Here is a 7715-nt window from a genome sequence, read left to right as displayed (position 1 = left end):
ACAGAGGCACCGCTGCCCGGTTGAAGCGCATGCCACATTTGTTCTAATGCAGCCTTACAGCAAGTCGTGGGTTCAATTCCTGAGCCTGACGACCTTGGCTGCATGTCAGTCCCTGTCTCACTCTCTGTCTTTCTCCATGTTTTGTCTCTCTCTCTACTGTGAAGGCAAATTTCTGCCTACTGTGTAGGCAATTTCCGTAAAGGAAGTATAGTGCAATTATTTTTTGAACAACATAGGCATTTTATTTGTAATTAGTTCCTACCTGTACCTGGCTATGGCCTCATCTCTAATGCATTAGACACTTAACCTGTGAAAGTCTCAGTCAACAGGGATTTATCCATTCAACAAACGTCAGTGTTGTTCTCATAGGTCCTGTTAAAAACGGCTGAAGGGGAAGTTGGCACTGATTGGAGGACAAGCATCCATAAAACACGCTCTAATTCATTACATGTACCCCTGTATTGATTTCAGAAAGATGTAGAGGACCTTTTTTTCTTTTCATACATAAGTGATGATCTACCGTAAGGAGAAAATGGAGTCATGACCATACAACATAGAGGTGATTAATATTCAATACTTCCTGGATCTATCTAGCTGCCTCAATGAGCTCTATTTCCTTTCAATGTGTCAGGAAGTGTCTGTATGGGAATGTTTCTAAATGGACCCTTTACTCTGTATTGTATGTCAGAGACTTGAAAAGGCTTAGTGAAGAGGCAAATGCACATACTAATGGCTATGTTATTCTGGCCTGTCTTTAAACATAATTGCCCAGCTCTTACATAACAGCATTCTCTCTAACAGGATTTTCCTAAATGGTTGTAGAGCTGTTCCTGCTTTGTGAGGTTCATTAAAAACATTTAAAAATCTGTCATATTAAAAATGTAATTCAAAAGTGGTGGTGAAATGGGAGTCAATACATTACAGTTGATATAAAATGACTTGATAGAAGATGATAAAAACAGCTATACTGTATGCAGACTCTTGAGAACAGCTGTGGGCAATTCGGTTGTGCCAGGCTAGGCCAGTAATTTGTTATTGGAGATTGGGAAACCAATTGTGTGTTCAGTGAAAGAACGAACATGTTGTTTCTAACTATATTGAGGAAAAGGTAAATTGACTGTATAATTCAGTGAAGATTGTGTTTCATTACTGGGCAAAGTTACAAATGGAACCTATGCTTAATGAGATCTAACTCCTCTACACTGGCCCACTCCTTCCTGACCGCTCCACTTGGCTGTAGCCTGTTTCATAAAGTACTACCGACTACCAATTGCAAATACTTCTCAGATCCACGTAATGGTAAAAACTGCATTTCCACCAATGTACAATGTACAACATGTTTATCTAAGAAATGTGTTGGACAAACAAAGTTTTACTTTAGTTTTTTGCAGATCATAGTAAATGTTGTTTTGTTGGTGTTACTACAAGTTAGTGTTGTCCCAAAAGGGAGAGGTAAAGGATACATCAATTTCAGTAAATGGCATGCACAGTAGCTACAGGGTCTTATTCTTTTTTCTTTCTTTTTTTTAAAGATTTGTTTTTGGGGGTTTTATGCCTTTATTGATAGGACAGTAGACTGACAGGAAATGGGGGGAGAGATGGGGAGTGACACGTGGCAAAGGTCGTCCGGATCGGGAATCGAACAGGCGACTCCGCCAGGCATCCATGCCTATGTGGCAATGCCTAAGAGGTATGCGCCTGGACCAGTAGGCCAGCGGGCGCCCCAGCTACAGGGTCTTATTGATGATGTTTCCACATCGACCCTTAAATGGGAGTATTATTAGTTCTTAAACTAGAATTATACATTGTTATAAGCAGATTATAATGCCTTGTTTAACACGGGATGCATAGCAAGTATTACCGTATAGGTAGGATCTTTCCCATCTTGCTCCCAGTTGTCTTGAACTCAAAATCCCATTGGAAACCTGCTGTCATTTCCATCCTCCATACAAAATGTAATTTCCACTACAACAAACAGCTTACTTTAATGATACAATAAATAACAGGGTTTGCACCTGCAGGTGCACTCTTTTATTTGATACTTTGATCAGTTTTGTAGCATGTACTGTAGGAATACAGGGTTTTTGTAATCAAAGCTACGTAGAAGAAGGGGCTTTTCCTATATTTCAAAGACAAATCTGCTTCCCCTTTGTTGATTAATTATGCAGAGTCATTGTTGTGACTTGATGAGTATGATTGCTCTCTTGTTTCTTCTGAAGCATTACATGCAACATCGCTATACTTATAGCCTACTTCAGGTTCAAAGCATGTTCTCTCTCATTAGTGGGCACCTGTTCCTTCTTGTAGCTAACCTCACATCTGTCTTCAGCCAAAGACACATTGACCCTTAAATGCATTAATGTCTATTAGGCCCCCTTTATGCTTCTGGCATAATGTAATGTTTTTTGATTAGATCCTGTATTTCCGGTGGGTGTGGCCTTGTGGAACACTTATGTTATGTTGGTCTTGGCTTTTGTGTCAAAGGTACAGTAGCTGGGGGAAGAGAGAGTAGGTGGCATGGAAACCTAGAGTCAAAGGGTAATATTCTTCACTCTATAACACCCTTGCTCTCCCTCGTAGGGGGAACCTCTTACCACTCTACTGTCCATCTGTGTGTTTCTCTTTAGGTTTGTCTGTCTCATGCACACTCAGGCAGACAGAGAGAGAGAGAGAGAGAGAGAGAGAGAGAGAGAGAGAGAGAGTGAGTGTCCAGATGAGAACAGGGAGTGTCCATTAGTAGTAGCCCCATAGCGGCTGGCTTTTTGTTGAACACAATAATGCTTCTGTGGCAGAGAGATCATTTTTTTGCTCTTCATGGATCATTACGCTTCCTTCCCTGTTCGCACTTTTGTCTTGATTTCACTTATTTTCTTGTTTTGCTTTTCTCTTTATGGTTGTCATGTCCGCCAAGGGCAATCTGCCTGAACAGTGATGAACAGTGTTGATATTGATATTTTCTACAGTCTCATATGAATCATCCATACCTCATTGGTCGACTCTGTTCTTTTCAATCCAAGCGGAAGATTTTTCTGTTTCTTTTATTGTGGTTTGTGATAATGTTTTTGTGCTGCACTTTTTTATTTTACATCATTCTTATTTTCCATTCTCTCTATTGCTCTTGGTCTTAATGCGCCTCATGTTTTTTTGTAAAGCACTATGAGTTGCCTTGTTGTTGAAACGTGGTATGAACTTACAGTACCCTTTAATCTTTTTCAAATGTTTGCACGATGGAGCCAATTATTGGAAGAGGCTGGAGCCATGTCCCAGCCACAGTTAGCTCAAATTCTCACGTGTAGAATCTGGGAGGGGAGTTTAGTAGGAAACATTCTTCATTACCTTACTTGATATTGTTGTATGCATGCCCTTGAGGAACACCTTCTGCAGAATGTGAAGCTGGGAAAATATTACAAACAGCAGAGAAGATCAGCAAAACCCCTTCCTGGGAAAAGGACTAGTGAAACATATTTTAGACATCCTTTTTTAAAATAATGTTTTGATATATTTTGCTTTTATTTAGTACAAGAAAGACAGCAATCCAAGTACTTGGGCAGGGCATTAGTAAAAAGACAGCAATCTAAGCAGGGCAGAGAGGAGGTAGATTCAAGGCAGGGATGTTGGGATTACGTGGTCGCTGTACTGTCCAGTCAACTAGGGCGGAGCGCCCCTAGTTGCAACAGCAACAGTTCTTAATTGCCCTCTGAATCGATTGGAAGAAATGTGTGAGTTTGGCCTGGGGGCTGGGGAGCAACATGACACATGACTCCCCTCTTCACATAATGCTGTGGATAGTGAGTGTCAGTGTGGCTACAGGCTCCCTAACCCCAGTTTATACTTGGTTGTGCTCCGTTGTTGCACACCAAAAATAGCAGATCTACAAGCTCAAAATGTGCCACGCTGCGACGCGTTGTGAGCTTGTGTTTGGCTATTTTTGGTGTGGGACACCAGCACATAACCAAGTCACACTTGAGGTCCCAGAGGCTAATGGGTGTTATCTCTCCAATGGGTGTACTGCTGTAGGAATAGAGAGAACAGACAGACAGGACAGAGCGAGAAGAAATAAATACCTCCAACACCTTAAAAGCATTGTCACCATAGCAACCGTATTGCACCTCTTGTTTCCTCCCTCCATTCGTCTGTGCCTCAGTCAGATGTGGGGAACTGTGTGTGTGTGTGTGTGTGTGTGTGTGTGTGTGTGTGTGTGTGTGTGTGTGTGTGTGTGTGTGTGTGTGTGTGTGTGTGTGTGTGTGTGTGTGTGTGTGTGTGTGTGTGTGTGTGTGGGTGTGTGGGTGGGTGGGTGGGTGCGTGCGTGTGCAGTGCATGCTTGTGTGTCGGGCGGGGCAGAGACCAATTATACCTGATTCTGGTAGTGTGCCAGAAAAATCCTTTGCACATAGTCTGGTTGTTTCAATTTGTCAGACAAAATCATGCCTTCGCCATGGGATTTGTAATGAAAATAAATTTGCATGTGGTTTGCCAGTGGAATACTCTGGAGTGATATGAATAACAACAAAAATGTGGTTTTATGGGAGGAGGATTATTTTCCTAAGTACTTTGTTTACCAAAGCATTCAGCACCACAAACAGTGTACTTATAATGTGGAACGAGATTATGAAAGAGGATTCCCTCCACTTTGTTGTTTTAATGTCGAAGGAAATAATTAAAGCTATCAAAAATGTAATCCTGAATTCTAATCGAATCCTTGCACAATAAAATTGTGTGTTGATTCTAACTTTGTGTATCCAAATTGTGCGCATGCATAGTTAATAAATGAACACTGAGGATTTTACTGTGTATGGGTGTCCTGAAATAAGGGTTAACTTTGGATAGTTATCCTACTGTAGTTGAACCAGACATTTTTTTAGGCTTACAAATCCCTAAAACTGCAAATACCACCTAACACACAGATGTCAGTCTTACTCAGGAACACATTGGCGCGTAGATATGTCGGGCAGGCCTGGAGGCGAACCATTGACCATGTGATTTTAAAATGGTCTCTCTCTCTCTACCATGCAGGGAAGCCAGTGGTTCCCCATCCTTTTGGATGCTGTACCTGAAGACTCACCTCTTCAGACTCCGCCTTGGCCCGTAGCACGACCTTGCAGGCGTACGCACAAGTCTAAAATGTAATTTAAATAGTATGTTGTGTAGAGACAGATGCCAGGTCATTGTTGACCTGGCATCCTATAGTGCAGTGGTTCTCAACCTTTTCAGGCCACGCCCACGACCCCCAAAATAATCATATTTTAACCTGGGACGCCCCACCCTGACGAGCACGAAGAGTTGAGTTACATTTTGTATAACACAAATTGTCACTTTAGAAATGTGCAAATACCATATACACTTAAACGTTATGTTGGTTTGTTTACTGTTGAGAGAGAAATCAATGTTGCACATTAAATTAATCATCTGGGGACCAACCAAAATAATTTGAGGACCGCCCTGGGGGTCCCGACCCACAGGTTGAGGACCACTGCTATTGTGTGTATAGTTTCAATGTACAGATTTATTTTCTTTGGTTTACCTATGCTCCTGGATTACTATTTCTATGCATTTGATGTATTACCTTGTTATGTCCCTGCTTACTGTAAATCGCTCTGGATTAAGAGCGTCTGCTAAAACATTTTAATTTGAAATCTTTTTAAATTAGATTACTAAAATCTGCTTTTAGTATGAAAGCAGGACATGTCATGTGCTTTCACACTCACACAGGCTTTAAGTTTGTGACACACCAATGTCATCTAATCCCTGCTGTCCCCACTGTGCACTCTATACTGTACTTCATCTCTGAACATCTTACCATTTGCCAAAGTGCGTTTTTGTGTGTGTCTACGTGCGTGCGCAAGTGTGCTCACTCACTGGTGTCCTATGTGTGATGTGTGTGCGCACGGTGACATTTAATTGTGCATGCATGTGGCATGAGTCATTGAATCAGTGTGCGTGTGTGGGTGAGGGTGTGCTCATCTGAAGTGTCAGTGTGAGAGTGAGAGTGTTTCTGCATGCATTGCATGTCAAATACAGAGACAGCTGAGCAGTAATTAGCGTTGCCCGCCGTCCCAAATCTCCATGGAGACGCGTTGTGTTCCATCTCAACACCTTCAGTACATAATCATGCAGACACGGGGGAAGCAGGAGGCATGGCTGCAATATCCCTTCTTACACCACTCTGGATCAACCACACTATAGGTGGGCTGTCTCTTTGACTTGACGTGCACAGTACAATCCCGAGTGTTCATTTAAATCAATGGATGAAAACACTCACAGAGTTAAATTAACACTCCAGATTGTACTGTGTGTGTGTGTAGTTCACATGAACCCTACCGTCTCGATTCTGGGCACGTCACAATAGGCGAACATTTGAATGAGATGGAAATGTTCTAACAGGGTGAAAAATGTAAGCCATTTACCATGAGAGGGAATGGGTTGTTGGCTGATTTACCACTGTTTCAGGGTCTGAAACAGTGGTAAATCAGCCAACAACCCACGACCCTCGAATGGTAAATTGCTTTTCTACCACTTCTACCATATAAATGAAAGAAAACACAGTTGTAACTTGGAAATGTTACAACTGCAACACAACAGTGGGCGGGGTCCATGAGCCAACTCAAGGTTGTTGACTGATTTACCACTGTTTTAAGCCAATCAGAATCCAGTATTTGAACATGTGACCACAAAAAGTGGTAGAAATGCTGCTTTAGAACATAAAATAATAATACACTTTGAATCGACACCTAAGGGGAAAATCAGATTTTATTTGCATTCCTGCATAGAAACAAGTGCCTACGTTACATGAAACAAGATAAGATGTCCAGTGCTTTGCACCAAACACACGACATCTGACAGCTTGACAGGGATTCAATCCAAGACATCCAAGACAACCACTTGTTCCATACATGACCCATAACCAGGACATCTGAGACACACCCCCACCTCCTTCCCCTTTGTCCAAAATAAACATTAGTGAACAATTTACCATTCCACCATTGATTGATTATAAAGATATTTCAGAATGTGTCATGTTAATAGCAACTGGTTTTCTTTTCAGTCACTTAATATATTTTATTTTGCTACATACAACTGTGCTTTTCTTAAAAGACTTCTGTCAGCATTAAAAATGGGGCTGAAGTCTAATTGAGACAATAGATTTCCCTTCGTTTATCAGAACATAAGGCAACTATGGCAGACATGAGGATTATACGTATTAAGTCACCAGTGGAAAGAAACCACAGCACTTTTGCTCCCTCCCCGGAAACATGTACTGTAAAATGGCTTGTACACAACTGACAAAACTTCAAAGTCTTCAACAAACAAAACAAAACAATTACTGTACGTGTAGCTGCACATGTTTAAGCTCCATTACTGAACATTAGGCACAAAACTGGAACCGATGCCATAGTATGCATCCTTACTACAGTATACATATTCACTAATGATGGTAACAAAAATCTACCATGTTATCTACTGTAATAACAGCTTAACATTTGGACCCTTCTCAACCAGGTAGGCTGCATCGATGGTATAGATCTTATGCAGTTGAAAGACAAAAAACATCCCATAGACTCTCCCTCTCGTAACAGCCACGGACATTATTGTGTTGCCTGGGTGGCATTCATAACATGCTGTCTGTTGATTAATGTTTGTCTGTTGTCCCTGTGGTCTGTGTTGAATACCTCTGACATGATGGAAGGCAGAGACAGACCTGTTTGGTTTGAATCAAA

This window comes from Nannobrachium achirus (assembly GCF_963921795.1).
Source record: "Nannobrachium achirus genome assembly, chromosome: 9".
Classification (NCBI taxonomy): domain Eukaryota; kingdom Metazoa; phylum Chordata; class Actinopteri; order Myctophiformes; family Myctophidae; genus Nannobrachium; species Nannobrachium achirus.
The sequence above is the reverse complement of the archived record's forward strand: the minus strand, read 5'-3'. Positions refer to the sequence as shown.